Source organism: Musca vetustissima, unplaced genomic scaffold (genome assembly GCF_032173495.1).
Source record: "Musca vetustissima isolate MV318-11 ecotype Yass unplaced genomic scaffold, APGP_CSIRO_Mvet_v1 utg27962, whole genome shotgun sequence".
NCBI lineage: Eukaryota > Metazoa > Arthropoda > Insecta > Diptera > Muscidae > Musca > Musca vetustissima.
The window spans coordinates 232,318-250,038 of record NW_026882023.1 but is presented as its reverse complement, the minus strand read 5'-3'; positions in this window follow the sequence as shown (position 1 = coordinate 250,038).

The window sequence follows — 17,721 nt, the reverse complement described above, 5'->3', positions numbered from 1 at the left end:
TTGGGGCCCACGAAGTTTTATTGAATTCGGTTTAGAATTAGCTCCCACATATATTTTCATCCGATATTATATGTTGCTCCAAACAACCACTGTTTTTTTACATTTGAGACGATATTGAATTGAGTTTTTAGGGATGTGTATTAAGTTTGTAAAATCGGTTCAGATTTATATATTTTCCATGTATATTTTCGTCCGATTTCATGTAAATGGTGCAGCGAAGAGCCTAAGTTTGTTCCATATACACGAAATTTGATAGCAGGTATGGAATTTAGTCCACAACGTTTTGTGTTAAGTTTTTTTGAAATCGGCTTAGATTTAGATATAGCTCCCATATATTATTTCGTTCGATTTTATAAAAATGGTGTTTGTTCCTCTAACTTGAAGTCGGTTCAGTTTTAGACATAGTTTCCATATGGGAAATTACAAAATTCTTTTAAAATTCCATTAAAAAAAATTTGAAAAATTTTTTTGCGAGCACATTTATGATTTTTGGTACATAGGTTAAGAAAAATATGCTGATTCGAAATATGTTCGCGTTCACAAATTCGGATGCTGCGCACAAAAGTTATAGCGGTTTTAAATCTTGTATTTCAAATATAAATTAAATGAATTCCTATTCGTTGAAATTCGCGAATTTCTTCACAAATGCTTAAACACCATTGTTTTCTTTGCATACTAGTCAAATCACACTGAAGTACGGTTTAATAGTCGCGAAAAACAAATAGAAACATGAAGATATCGGAAAATAAAATAAATTAATTTTTGAATTAAAACAAATGTTTTTTGGAATTTTCGATTTTTTAGTATGTTTAAGAGGATACGGTTTTGCCTTAATCTTCTAAAATATACGACGCTTTCTTTTGCAAATTCTTTTAGATGATTGTTAAATATCGGCAGATTCATCTGATAAGAGTTTCGACGTCATTAATGGCTAAATATATTGCACTTACAATACATAAAAATTATCAATATTGAAAAGCTTGCAATTCGCGAATTAGTTGAAATCAGTTGATGCGCATGCGATTTTCGTATAAACCGAATCAATGTCTTTCAATAATTATTAATTTTTCGATGTTTAATTTAGCGGTCAAAATGTGCCACTCGATGCACTTTACTATGCAAAAACCCTAAAAATGGCTAAAAATCACGCAACGTGCATACGATTTTTATGCGTATCCGATTTTAGTAATCTCCTATGAAAATACGCAAAAGGACACCTATTTTAAAAGGATCGGTTAAGAACCGCGGATGTGCCTCCACAATCAATTTTGGATAAAATATGCATATTATTCGCGTATCGATGTATTTTTGACCTATTTCCACACAGATTCGCGAATTTGACAATACAAGCATAAATGCATGTAAAATTAATTCGAAGAAAATCGCGATTATTTACGCGAATTTGTCAAAATAAGTTTTTGCAGTTTTTCCCACATTCAAGGTACCTATATCCGCCGTTTTATTAGACGGAATTCAACATGGATGGGCTCATTAGATCCGGCACGTAAAAAAACTAAAATCACGCGGGGTTCCACGGAATTTGAATGGACTTTCTTAATTTTAGACTCAAAAAATATGTTTTTTATAAAAATTTACGCACCAAATTTTCGTCTTTGGAACCCAATTGCAAAGAAGCTACAGTGAGCACATTCATGAGATATAGACTAAACGAAGCAGAATCACGAGTTCTACGATCCTATAATTAGTTTAGTCCATTATCTGGATGCGCATCCTAATTATAAGAAAAATTCAAAAAACACCGAAAATCCGGCTTCAAAATGTCAGCATCCATTTTGGGTGGATGCAGTGATTATATCGAAAAATCATACATTAGAACCATATTGTCCATGGGGTATTCTGCAACTTAGTCACTGATCACATGTGCGTGCATTGTGTAGTTTAGCCACAAATCGGGAACGAACACAAAAAAACTCGTTGGCTTCAACACATTTTTACCCATTTTTTTACATTACCTGCATCACAGCTTCCACGCAACTTATTATTTATTACCAAAATTTCAAGATTTTGACAAGAACACTTCATTTTATAGAATGGAATTTAAATTATATGCAATATGTTCATATTTCGCGAGTTATAACCTTGCAAACCTCAGCTTCAAGGAATTTAAAAGATTTTTGTAATTTCCCATATATATTTTCGTCCGATTTCCTTTAAATGGTGTACCAAAAAAGTAAAGTTTGTCCGATTGCGACGAGTTTGTGCACAACGTATTAATTTGTACTTAGAATAACGTGTATTGGATTTTGTAAAATATATTCACCAAATAGTAAGCGCTTCTCCGATCGAGGTAATTTTTGGGCAAGGAGATAAAAATGGTACACTAAAAAAATTAAGTCTGTCCAATTGACATGCAAGTTTTCATAGATTCAGAATGTAGTTCAAATATCTATGCAGTTCTCACATTTTATTTCAATGGTTCTCCCAATTTCCTATGTCTGTCATATATAATTTCCCGATGATCTAGAGATTTCATGCAAAATATGCACCAACGATTGGAATTAAATTTTGGATAGCACGCTGTGTGCATAACGAATGACGTCAAGTATGCTTTAAGTCAGTCCAGATTTTCTTCCATATCCCATAGCAACCATATAAGGGTATCTTCCGGTTTTTATACCCTTCATCACACTGTGGTACAGGGTATTATGTATTTCTGCATATGTTTGTAACAGGCAAAAGGAAACGAGATAGACCAATAGTTCCTTTTGAGGATATGCATAGAATCACTTTCTGAGTCGATTTATGCATGTCCATCTGTTGGTGTTAAATTGTAAACAAAGTACAGGTCGCATTTATAATCCGATTTGCATGAAATTTGGCACAGCTCATTTGTTTGGCTCAAGGACCTATTGGAATTGGGAAAAATCGGTTCAGATTTAGATACAGCTCCCATATATATTTCCGTCCGATTTAAGGTAAATAGTGCACCAAAGACCGTATATATATCTGTCGATTTGCACGGAATTTGGCATAACGTACTGAATTGATTGAACCTAGAGTGATGTCTGCCAAGTTTCGAAAAAATTGGTCCTGATTTAGTTATAGCTCCCATATATAGTTTCGTCCGATTTCATGTAAATGGTGCACCAAAGTCACATATATCTTTCGTTTTGCACGAAATTTGGCCTACCGTACTGAATTTAGTCCAGTATGTTGTTTGCCAAGATTCGTGAAAATCGTTTGAGATATAGATATAGCTCCCTTATAAACTATCGATCGATTTTAAGTAGTTGATGCACCAAGGAACTAACAGCCTGATAGGAACAAAACGTACTGAAATTAGTATAACCTAACCTGTGACAAGTTTCGTTGAAATCGCTTCATATTTGGATATAGCTTCCATATATATTTTCGGAACTTTGGCACAAGTCACTTATTTGACCCAAGGAAGAACCCTATTGAAACTGAAGAAAATCGGTTCAGATTTAGATATATCTCTCGTATATAGTTTGGTCCGTTTTTAGGCAAATGGTGCACCAAAATCCCTATATATCTTTCGATTTGCACGAAATTTTGCATAGTGCACTGAAATGAGTCTAGAATGATGTGTGTCAAGTTTCGAGAAAATCGGGTCTGATTTATATACAGCTCCCATATATATTTTTGTTTGATTTAAGGTAAATGGGACACCAAAGTCCCTATATATCTTTTGATTTGCATAAAATTGGGCAGAGGGTACTGAATTGGGCCCAGAATGTCGTGTGTTAGGTTTCGAGAAAATAGGTTCAGATTAAGATATAGCTCCCATATATAGTTGTGTCCGATTTTATATAGATGATACACCGAAGTCCCTATATATCTTTCTGAAATTAATATATATTAATCTTTGGCAAGTTTCCTCGAAATTCGTTCAGATTTAGGTATAACTAGCTTCCATGTATAATTTCGACCTATTCATGTTGATTGTACACCAAATAATCAATCGGTGCCTGATTGATATTACATTTTAAACAGTGAAGCATATCAAATACCGTGTGTAAAGTTTGCTTTAAATCTATTTACAAATCTCAAAATAAGTTGCATTTGTTGGGCATTGTTGTGATTCATGTTAGTCGGTTTACTTATAGATAAAGATCGCATATTAAATGTCGTTCAATTTCATGTCAATGTTCCTTCGAAAAGGCGACGTCTGTTAGGATACATATGTAGATTATACCCAAAGTGTTGAAGGGTATCATATAGTCGGCCCAGTCCGACTTTACTACTTTCCTTACTGGTTTATATTGTAGTATTTAGGGAATATTTTCCAAACGAATTGAATGAAATTTCATGTTTAAGGTTCTGATTGGGTAGATTTATTATTCGGTCCACCAATCGTATTGGCTATGTAAATATTCAGGAGATTTGGGAAATGTCAAATTACACCCAATACAGTTAACAAAATGGTTCCAAAATCCTAAAAATACTGAAATTTGGGAAGTATCTGGGTGCATTAGCAAAATATGATCCATTATAGTTCATATTCCGACATTTTAGCAACATATGCCAATTGATTTAGAAGTTATAAATTTTGCGTCTAATCACTGAGGTCGATTTCGACCACTTTGCGCCAGATGGAAATGTTTCTATCGACATAGAATTTAACTAGTTATGAAGTTTATAGTCAAGTGGATAATATACGCAGATCATGAGATCAACCCCATTAGAACAACTCTATAAAGAATATTTTCTCCACCTAAAAACTTGTGCACATAAGAATATGCCGTTTTCGCTTTATGTTAATAACTTGATTTATTCTATAAATAATTTTAACATCAGTATGCATATACATACATACATAAATCTACATAGTATGTCTATTTGGTGATATTTATTTAATTCCTGTTATTGCCATTATTTTTCCTTAAACAAGGGGTTTCCGTCAATAAAAATCCATAAAATGGAGAGAAATAAGTTAATGTTTTAATTACTTTTCATTTTAATAACCCCTGGAATTAATGTTAAAAAATGACAATGATAGACATTTTCCCTGCTGTGAGTGATTAATCTTTATTACTTCTCGAGAAATCCGATGTCATAAAATATTCTTTCCTTGCGGACAAATAAGCCATTGCATTAAAACACAGTGGTATTGGTGGTTATGATAAAGGACAATATACCAGTAACATGTAACAGCGTTCTTATGAATAATAAATATTATTGGTTATATAAAATTATATTTTTATAATGTTTTAAATTAAATTATTTTCTTTAAAAGTTTCTTTGCTATTGTTTTTGTAATTGTGAATAAACTACTCCACCGACATCACTGTTACTGTCATTCACATGAATTGTAATTCTCGTTTGTTTTCTGTTTTTTCCCTGTCGCATGAAATTTAATTGTAAACTCATTTCGCTATTAATTAAATTAATTGACAATTTATTTCTCTCAATTTCGTCGTTCTTTCCTATTGACAACAATAAATGAATCGAAATGAAATGATATGTTCAGTCAGTCAGTCAGCCAACCAGCCAGCCAAGCCAAACAACCACAGTAGTTGCCCGCCTCTAGCTCTCTGTCGATCCCTAGACTTGTCATGCTGTCAATTGCTGCTTCTGTTGCTGGTCGCTCTGGCGAATGGGAAAAAAATGAAACAAGAGGAGCTGAGGAAATAAGAAACATATTCGCTTGGCATGAACATCAACATGAACCGACAGAACAAATTGTATTCCATGGAATTGGACTGGCATTGTCTTATATCAAATATCATGGAAGACCATGAATATGTGAAATGTATCGCATTGCAGCAATTAACTACTTGTAATGTTCTTTTTATGACTTGTAAAAAAGTTTATTTGAAACACAAAACAACAACATCGACAACGTCACACAACAACAGCAAATATTGCAGAAAAAATAACATTCATACATGTCTGAGACGATTCAATGATAACGGCATGATTATGTCATACATCCATATATGCATATCTACATTTATTTATACGAACTTATAAAATATATGTTTGGGGCAAATTTATAGTCAAATTCTTTATCGAAATCAATTAAATCATCTGACACTAATTTATTGATCCATATCTCATGCCAATGTTAATATGTGGAACGCATAAGCATCATTTTAGCCATGTTAACCATTCAGAGGTAATAATTTTTATTTAAGTTATGTGGATTCCACAAAAAAGTTGTATATATTTAGAACTTTAACAAAATTTGCAATAGATTTTACTACAAATAAATGTATTTGAATAATATTGAGATTAACTATTCCACTTGTACACAGTATGAAAGTTTTGCTTTAAACGGTACCAATATTAATAGCAATAAGAAACGACGAAACCGTAGTTAAGTTCGACCGGGCCAACATTTTTACATCTTCCGAGATGTAATAGGTATTAAAAAAAAAAAAACATAAAATCAGCCAATACTCGGGTGTAAAGGGTGTAAAGTGGTTCTTTTGTCGGCTAAGGATAAAAATTCAAAAAAAATTAAAGATTAAAAAGACTTCCTTTTGGGAGATTTAATGATGATCGGGAACGGTCGGATAACTTCACAATGAACGGTGGGTGCCCCTAAAAGCTAATATATCTAATATGAACAGGAAGCCGAAGTCTTTGTGTGAAACATAAGCTTTTTTCGTATGTGCAATGAAAATCCACAAAAGAAAATAGCAAGTCCGTGCCATGGCTGGCCTCAATGAAGCTGAAATACTTATTCTTTTTTCAGTGTCACAACGTGAATGATAATTATATGGTGGTGCATATGACGCTGGTAAATGCGAATGATGCTCAAGGGGATGCCAGATGTTCTTGTATGTATGTTGTAGATAGAGAATGATAGGCTTGACCATAGTTGGGCAGACTTGAACACCAGCGTTGATGCGTTCTCTTAACATTTTTTGATGTTAAAAAAAAAAACATTAATGAAATGTTGTGGGAAATTTTTGTAATGAATTTATTTTTTGAACTTCCTTGAATATTATTTATGCTTTAAAAATATTAAGTTTAAGAAATTCCGAAGAAAAAATCTTGTTTTTATTTTCTCTTAAACATTTTTTAAGAGAAAATTTGCCCACCATTGGGCTTGACCTTCCCTTTACTTCTTCGGAAGCGAAGAGCGGCGAAGCATATGAGTTCCAAAAAAAAAGAGCTTTCCGTCGACCTATAAGAGAAAGCTGAGCCAAACCAACGTCAAAGGAGACTGTCACGAGAATCCATTGATATCAGGAAGACGAGCGCTGAGTCGGAATCTGCAGCAAAGTCCGGGAATCCAAGAGTTGGTATGGATTCGTCATCTTATGAAAAAAGAGACCTATAAGGAGGTGGTCAAGGAGTGGACTTCATTGATATGGATAGCTAGGTTTTAAAGGGGGACTATATAATGCTAGAATTTAAACCATCAAAGAGCATATAAGTCTTGAGAAGTATTGGACCAATAGATGAGACGATCAAACTTAAGCTGGTGAGGGAAGGAGGCCTTCCTCAATTACAAAACTCATGTTCAACGTCTTCGGTCTGCAGAACAAAACACTGCTGGGGAAGAAGCGGGAAGCGGAAGCAGCGAGTGGAAAACACGTAGTAATAAACATGAGGGAGCCGAGGAGAAGATCACTGACTCCCAAGAAGACCGGTTACTGGAGGGCAGCTGATAGAGGTCATCCATATTAACCTTCATAGGAGCGAGACGGCAACCTGGCCCTAGATGTGGTTTCTATCCAAAGAGAACTGAAAATATAGAAAATAGAAATACCTAATTGGGTTGAAAAATATACAGTTATATAGAAGCTACACCACAACTTGTACCCACATATCCCTTTTGCAATACCAAACATCGTAGAAATAGTAGTAATGTGTGTGTGGAATATTGCAAAGCTCTATCTTAACTATTTCAACAAAATGATGGATATGACAAAACGATAACTGACAGAAATACAACAAACACCATAAAATATTTAATACACAAACATGGCTAAATCAAAAAATATTTTTCCCGATGTAAACAGTTTGTGTTATCTTCGACTATAATTTCCACCTAATAGTTGATGTAGGACAATAAATCTGAAGATATAAGTCGTGATTATCAATCTCTGAGGTTTAGAAAATTAGAAATGGAAAGCGGTTAGAAAATTCCATTAACTTTGATTTCTTTAATCGAATTAAATTTCAAATAATTCTGCATAGTAACAGATATACACATACAAATTTAATTTGTAGTCATGTTACAAACATACTTATTCACGACTTCAGAAATGTATTTTCTTGCTAAGAAAATACTTTGTTCCCCGAAGCACCTAGCAACCGACAACGGCAAAAGCGCAAAAAAAACTCATATATGAACAAAAAAGTAAAAGAAATCAACGCCAACATTTTCCCAACTAGTTGGATGATGATGATTGTTTCACCATTGACGATGATGATAACGTCAAAGAAACAGCTGCGGTTGCATCGAAGGCGTTGTGTGCCGGTCTCTTTGGGTTATGCCCTCTACTGACGGAATTGGCAACAGCTATGCGTATAGGAGGAACATTTTTTCAGCTTTCTTGAATCACTTGCTATTTTAGTGTTATTTTTCTTGCACTCTTTTGTTTTCTGTGGCAAAGTTAATGACTTTGATGATTAAAAGATAACAATACGCTAATGATGATGAAAAAGTTGATTAATATTAAAGAAGTGGGGAAAAATAACAAAAGTGTCCTAAGGCATAACAAAAAATAAAAAAAACAAGATAGGATGGATGTTGAGAGTAGCAAATCTAACAATAACATGGAAACGTGTGTTAGGAAAACAGCACTTTATAACGTATTTAGATAAATATTAATGTAACATAATTGAAAAGGTAAACAAACTCAATGTTTAATCAAGTTATGAATTATTTGAAAATATATGATTTAGAATTGTGATGTAACCAGCCCCGCATAATGGTATCGTGCCACTGTTATACACTTTTCAGACCCAGGTCAAGTTCAAAGATGGGCTATATCGGTCCATGTTTTGGATCCAAATATATGGAATTTTGAGGATTTCGGATACATTTTCTGCCGATATAGCTGTAATTATGTGTTTTGGGTTGCCACAATTATCAATATTGGTTCACATTTTCTAATAGTCCCCAGTTTTTCGGTACTTGGAGTTTTGACATGTTTTTCAACGAAATTAACCGTAATTTTTTTATAACCTTCACCACACTGTGGTGCAAAGTATTATGTCGTTGTGCATATGTTTGTAGCAGGCAACGTGATAGACACAGGGTTCATTTTGAAAATATGCATAGAATCACTTTCTGAGTTGATTTATTGAAATTGCAGAGAATCGGATTTAGATATAGTTCCCATATATAGTTTCGTCTGATTTCATGTAAATGGTGCACCAACCACACAATATTTAACCGATTGAAACAACATTTTGTACAGCGTACTGAATTAGGTCCATATTGGTGTATACGAAATTTTGTGGATTCGGTTCAGATTTAGAAATAGGTCCCATTTATAGTTTCGTCCGATTTTAGGTAAATGGTGCATCAAACTCCCAATAGCATTTAAAAAAGAAAACCAGTAAGGAAAGTAGTAAAGTCGGCCGACTATATGACACCCTTCACCACTATTGGTATATTAAACAGGACTATAAACATTAAAATGGAAGAAATAAAATATGTGATATTTATCTAAATGTGAATCGACCTAGATCTGTCCATAAACATGTCATTCGTTTGTTACAACGTGACAAAAGTATGTGAATCGACTTCAAACAAGTATAAATAGGTCATCCGTTGGGCTATGTCTGTACTCCTAGAAAATGCAACTACGTTATTCTATGCTCAATTTTGTACTAAATCTCAACTGATTTTCACGAAACTTTGGCAATTTCGTGCAAATCGAAAGATATATAGGGACTTTGGCGCACCATTTACATGAAATAGGACGAAACTATATATGGGAGCTATATCTAAATCTGGACCGATTTTTTCGAAATTTTGCAGACATTATTCCAGGCTCTATTCAGTACGTTATACCAAATTTCGTGCAAATCGAAATATATATAGGACTTTAGTGCACTATTTACATGAAATCGGACGAAACTATATATGGAGCTATATCTGAATCTGGACCGATTTTCTCGAAATTTGGCAGACATCATCCAAGACTTAATTCGGCACGCTATGCCAAAATTCGTGCAAATCAAAACATTTACAGGGACTTTAGTGGCTATTTACCTAAAATCGGGCTAAGCTATATATGGGTGCTATATCTAAATCTGAACCGATTTTTGCACATATCATGAACAGAAACTTTGCACATATCATTCTAGATTTAATTTAGTACGCTATGCCAAATTTCGTGCAAATCGAAAGATATATAGGGACATTGGTACACAATTTACCTTAAATCGGACGAAGATATATATGGAACCTATATCTAAATCTGAACTGATTTTCACGAAACTTTGCATACTTCATTCTACACCTTATTCATTATGCTGTGCCAAATTTCGTGCAAATCGAAAGATGTATAGGGACTTTGGTACATCATTTACCTTAAATCGGACGAAGATATATGGGAGCTATATCTAAATCTGAACCGATTTTTCCCAATTTCAATAGGGTTCGTCCTTGGGCCAAACAAATGAGCTGTGCCAAATTTCATCCAACTCGGATCATAAATGCGACCTGTACATTGTTTACAATTTAACATGGACGGACAGACGGACATGCGCAAATCGACTCAGAATGTGATTCTATGCATATTCTCAAAAGGAACCATGCGTCTATCTCGTTTCCTTTTGCCTGTTACAAACATATGCACAAAAATATAATACCCTGTACCACAGTGTGGTGAAGGGTATAAAAATCCACAGCGTACCTTATAAAGTCCTATTTGATGTCTCTGAAGTTTTATTGAAATCGGTTCAGATTTAGATACAGCACCCATATATAGCTTTGTCCGATATTATCTAAATAATGCACCATACTCCCAAAGATTGTCCGATTGAAACGCAGTATTAAACAGCGTACTTAAGTAAGTCTGATTGGATGTCTGTGAAGTTTTGTTGAAATCGGTTCAGATTTAGATATTGCTTCTATATATATTTAATTCCTTTTGAGAATATTCAACAATCACTTTCTGAGTCGATTTATGCATGTCCGTCCGTCTGTTGATGTTAAATTGTAAACAAAGTACAGGTGGCATCTATGATCCGATTCGGATGAAATTTGGCACAAGTCATATATATGGCTCAAGGACGAACCTTAGTGAAATTGGAGAATTTCGGTTCAGATTTAGATTTAGCTCCCATATATATTTTCATAATTTCAATTTTATGTAAATCGTGCACCAAATTCCCAATATTTATCTGATTCAGAGAAAATTTTGCACAACTTACTGAATTAAGTCCAGTTTGATGTCTGTACCCACTCACGTTTATGTACCCAAAGTGGTGAAGGTTATCATATAATCGGCTGATTCCTATTAAAATACCGTTTCATGTTGGAAAAGTATCTATATCGGTCTTCATTTAGAATCGCCGTTCGTATGATGATAACTCCCAATTTTCGGTATTTCCTTCAAGTCGTTATCAATGTTGATCCTCTTGTAGGTATAGCCTCATATAACTGTGCTTCTAAATTGCGTTATTTCAAGGATTTTAGGCACGTGTTCAAATCTGTCATGCGTTACCAATATCGGCCCAATTTTGGGATTTTGAAATTTTAGCAATAACGCATTTTATGCTTGTTGAAATATACATTGATAACATAAGTAGGGGCTATAAATTTTTAAAAAACTATATTGGGAACCCCGTTTATATTTACATATTACACACAAATTCTATAAATTTTTACGATCAACTAAAAAGAAACAGTTTCAAATTACACGGTCATCAATTGTTTGTGAAAATTTTGTTTTGTCATTTGGTGATGATCAATCAGTCATTTTAATAAATCTTACATCAACCTATCAACATAATGATGTCCAGATAGTTCATCTGGATATTGGCGGCAAAACACGACAATGCAATCGACAGATTTTGAATTTACTAACAACCCTTTTTTGTTGGTTGCCTTATGTCAAATCAAGGAGTGAAAACACACGCACATGAAAAATGAAAACACGATGTAGGTATGAACACTGGCAATAGTCCATGTCATGATTCTGTGAAATGATGAAAAGGACAAATTAAAAACCAAAACAACCATATCAAATTTTGGTAACTATACGTCTGCCTCTGACTGGCTGCAAGCAGCCTCCTCCCATTCATCAACTCTTTATAATTGATGATGTTTAAATGAAATGATATGACACATCATTTTATAACATGCTGAAGCCTTTCAATGTAGTGCGACGGTGGTCTGTCCATACAGTGGAGATTGTGGCTGAAATTCAAAGTAAAGGTAACATTAGAACTACATAAACATACACATGTACAAGGATTTTCGACATATGGCCTCACAACACTTTATCTGCAGACTGTTTGAAATTAAAACGAAACATCAGTTGGTATTTTTCACTGTTTCTGCTATATTTTGTAGATGAAAACAAAGGGTACAGGTCGCCTGAATTTGATAAATAGACGTAGATGAATAACAAATCAAAATGAAATGCCCCGAATATGTTGCTAATGATTAAAATTGATGTAACACACACACAACCATAGAAAATTCGTTAAAAATTTAAGGGATTCGCATGTTACATTAAAACAATTCATGTAATGCTAGCTAATGATGATTTTTAAAATGTACTAGAGGCAAGCCGATATCGACAAAGGTAAAGCAAGCCTAACCATAAGTTTTATGGTCAAATGACTAAGATGAAATTGGTCAGATGATATATTAAAAAAAACTAAGGTTATAACGAATGTAGACAATCAATTTAATTTCATATTTTAATAATACAAATATATGAGGAATTATTCGTAATGCTCGTACTTTTATTGGTAATACTACTAGGATGTTTGATATTCATAATGGGATAAATCGGCCCACCTTTTACTATAGCATCCATTGAATGTTTAGCTGGGTTCTTGGTGAGTGATAAAAATATTTGTAGAAATTTGTCTATAGATGTCCACGTTTTGACATAGCGTTCATATCAGATCCCGTCCATGTTTAGGCATATTGCTTAAGAACCAAGGAATGTTTATATACGAGTTAAAGCAAACAAATTGAAACGCCTGGATGTCCCTGTCCATGGTGTATTTGGTATTTGAAAGTGCAGGGAGCCTTTGGTAGACGTTTCGAAGGTTTATGGTTTTTATAATGTTTTTATATACGATTTAATGAGCCAGGGAGTCTTAAACCACGATCATTGTATAACTGAGGTTCAGGGAATAGTTTATAAACGACCTGAGTGACCAGAGAGTATTTCATAGAGCTGAATATGCAGGGAGTTTTCTAAATGGTCAGAATGTTCTGAGGCGAGCTGCTCCATAGTTCCATACACGAGCATAAGGGCCAAAGAGACTTTCAAATACTTCTGAAGGGTCTTTCATTGAACCACTGAATGGAAAAAGAGTATTTTTCTATAAAATTTGAATATATATATCTATGATTTGTCATACAGGTCCCCTTTTTTGATCAACCTAATTGCATTTTACCAGTTAATGGGGGTTTGCTGTGCATTGAAGTAGTATATAATTTAGAATTTCGGATTAAAACGACGTTCTATTATCAAAAAAAGGAAAAAACATAATTTTTGTGGAAAAACTAATAAAATTAACGAAAGATCAATAAGATCAGAAAAAGTGTTATTTGTGATTCTGAAAAAAAGGATGAAATTTTTCGTTGCAAAGCTCCTAGTAAAAAAGAGCCAGAATAATTTCTGACTATGAAACCGAACATGGTGTTGATACATCCCTTCATAACGCTGCTGATGGGACTTTATGGGAAACATTCAGATCATCGATTTATGCCATATTTTAAAACGTTTCAGATCCAACTGCCTATGCAAAAAGGCATAAGTATACCGATCTATAGGCCACAATTATATACCGAACAGCAGAACACAACCCACGGTGAAGGGAATCTGGACAAGTAATTGGAAGGGATTTACTCAATATTAGTAATATTCGGAAAATATTCCGAATATTACACTGGTCCGTTTCAGACAAATTGGAGTCGATTTACAAATGTACGTCCACCCGTCTGTCTGGCCGGCTGGTGCGCACGATAACTCTCGAAGCGAGTAGCCGATTTAATCCAAACCTGACACATCGTAATATTTCTACCAAACTAAGTTTAAGTTCGAATATAGGTAATATCGGTTCACTTCTTCTGGTACCTACCCCACAAAATGGTCCAAATTGTGCTATGCTATAATTTCAAAATATCATGCGAACAACCTATCCGACTTGAACCAAACGTTGTCTTTACCAGGACTATATTAGATCCGAAGTTTGCGAATGAAATGACTGATTTAAACCAAGCTTTGTACAATATATTATTTTCATAAAGCTTAGATTCGAAAATAGGACCCATTGGTCCACTCCTTCTGGTAAACCCTCACACATTTTTAATAATTGTAAGTATAATATCAGGCGTGTGGAATGTTCGATTTAAACCAAACGTTGTACAATACATTATACTTACCAAGCCTAGATCAAGTCCAAAGATGGGACCTATTGGTCCACTCCTTCTGCCCCCTCCTCTGGTTCCTCCCCCAAAAAGGGTTATTATTATTTTAAGTTTTATTTATATATTTTTTTAAGAGAATTGAGTAAACAATTTTATCAACATGTAATTCGAATACTCTTTTTTAATATAAAACCAGTGAGCGGAGCAGTATAGTCAGACGGGGCCGAACATACGATACCCTACACAACTACCAATGAACTCAAATTTTCTACGGATGTGTATTCCGAGCCTGGGCAATATTTCGTGATATTTGCACACTCTTGCCCGATTAGAGGTAAACAGCACCTCTCCCTCACACTGAAATATTTTCCGAATATTACGAGTATTTAGTACAGTTATTGTCCAGATTCCCTTCACCGTGTTTTAGATCGACTCGAAAACAACACAAAAAATTAAGTTTTCGGTCCACTTCATTCCAAAATTATTATCTGATCATCACCGAAAATTATAGGCGTTGTCCTTGACCATAACTGGAAACTCATGAAACATTTTAAAGCGATCAGCGCTATGTTCGGCTCTCTAGAGTGATAATGGGTTACTAAATAACATACAAATACGGAGATACCTGTAAATATTTAGGTGTAACTCCCACATCAGAGCACATGCAACAATATAATTGGTCTTAATTTAAAGGTCAACCACTCCTCTTGGATATAATATCAACTTTTCGGGTCTATGTCCTTCAGGGGTAAATTTTGTCATTTTTCACACAAAAGTCAGGGTCCATTTGACCCGCTAAATATTGACCGATCTTTATCAAAACATGCATGCTTATTCTTTGGCCCGACCCCCTTCTCCATGCAAAATTTCACGATGTTCAAGCCATTATTGCGGCCTGTGGAGCGACCAGAAAAACCGACAAAAATTTAGTATTTGGTCCATTTCATCCCCTAAATATTAACCGATCTTTTCCAAAAATAATAGGGGTCTTCATTGGCCAGAACCCATCCTACATGCAAAATTTCGTGAAGATTGGTCCTTAACTGTGGCCTGTATCGTGTTTACAAATTATAATGAACAGACGGACGGACGGACACACATGTCTAGATCGACTCAGCTAGTCAAGATATGACGATCGGTATACTTAAAGGTGGATCTAGGACCAATATTTCGCGGCGTTACAAACTTTTTGGGGCTGCACAAAGCTATAATACCCTGACAACATAGTTGTGTAGGGTATAATAAAACCAATGAGCGGAGCAGTATAGTCGGACGGGGCCAACCATATGATACCCTACACAACTACCACGAAAAACACACTTTCAGCGGTTCTATATACTGAGCCTGGGCAATATTTCGTGATATTTGCACCCTTTTTACCGATTATAGATCAACAACTCCTCTTTCTAACTCTTGCATATTTTCCAAAATATTTTTCTTGAAGTGAATTTTTACGCCATCAAATAAAATCACTTTAGGTTTTAGTTGATTTGACCCTCGGAAAATTGACCGATCATCATCTAAACAGCCGCTCACCTTGTAAAATATGTGATGTTCTACATTTAATAATTACCCCTAGAGCGACTAGAAAATCTGACAAAATTAAAGTTTTCGGTTCATTGCCGGTTCGCCGAAAACTATAGGCGACGTCCTTGACCATAATCGGAAGTTCATGTACAATTTCAAAGCTATCAGCGCGACATTTCCTTCCTCTAATGGAGTACTAGTAATAATATGCACATAGTCACCTTTACTTAATTAAGTATAACTCCCGCATCGGGTTACATACAGCCATATAATTGGTATCAATTTGACATATAATTGGTATCATCTTGGACATACTATCAACATCTCGAGTATATGTCCTTCAGGAGCAAGTATATACGCCCCAGAATAAAAATTTTATAATTTTTCACACAAAAGTCAGGGTCCATTTGACCCGCTAAATATTGACCGATCTTTATCAAAACAGGCACGCTCATTCCTAGGCCCGATCCACTTCTCCATATAAAATTTCACGATGTTGGGAACATAACTGCGGCCTCTGGAGCAATCCGAAAAACCGACAAAAATTTTGTATTTGGTCCATTTCACCCCCTAAATATTAACCGATCCTTACCAAAAACAATAGGGGTCTTCATTGGCCAGAACCCATCTTACATGCAAAATATCGTGAAGATTGGTCCATAACTGTGGCCTGTATCGTGTTTACAAATTATAATGGACAGACGGACAGAAGGACGGACGGACACACATGTCTAGATCGACTCAGCTAGTCGAGATATGACGATCGGTATACTTAAAGGTGGGTCTAGGACCAATATTTCGCGGCGTTACAAACTTTTGGGGCTGCACTAAGCTATAATACCCTGACAACATAGTTGTGTAGGGTATAAATATATAAAACGAGTAATTAAACGAGTAATGACATATATCCTTCGGCAAACATCGACTGACACTTTTTTACTTGTTTTTATTAAACTTCGATTCGACAACAAATCAAGTGTTAACTTAAAATTGGAAAAGTCAGCCTTTGTACAAAAAACAAAGATGCAAGTGGTGCAGAAATTGCTAGAATAAATATTTATAAAAATAAAGAAAAATTTGAAATAAACTCAAACGATAGAAATTCTGTTAAGGGACACCTTTGACTTCGAAAAGCTTCGAGGAAGACATATTTTAAGCGATTTCATACAACTACACGATTCCGGCCGTCAGACTTTTCTACTTTCCATACTGGGTTTCCATTCTTAATGTTATAAAACCCCAAATTCATAATAGCCAATTTTTAACCAACGCATAAATATGCACAGTTTCAGTATAATAACACAATAAATTAATGCAGGCTCTTAATTTTAAATATTCGTATATATACACACACATTTATAAAAAACACATGTTAGTTTTTGTGTACTACAAAGGATTCTCGAACAAAACTAATGGACAAAAAAATTCAAAAACCACATCAATGTCATAAGATATATGTATGTCGTGACAGACATTTCAAGGTCTCAGCCTCTGTCAACTTGTCTTCGCCAAAGTCTCCATTCAGACTGCACAATCTAACGAAACCCTGCACTCAACATTCACTGGAGGGTATAATTAAGGCAATACATGCAATCTGTGTCTTACGTAATGTTTTTGTTTTGTTGTCCATTGTTTTTATATTTCTTGTTCTTTTTTGTGTCTGTTCTTTCCCGGTCCGT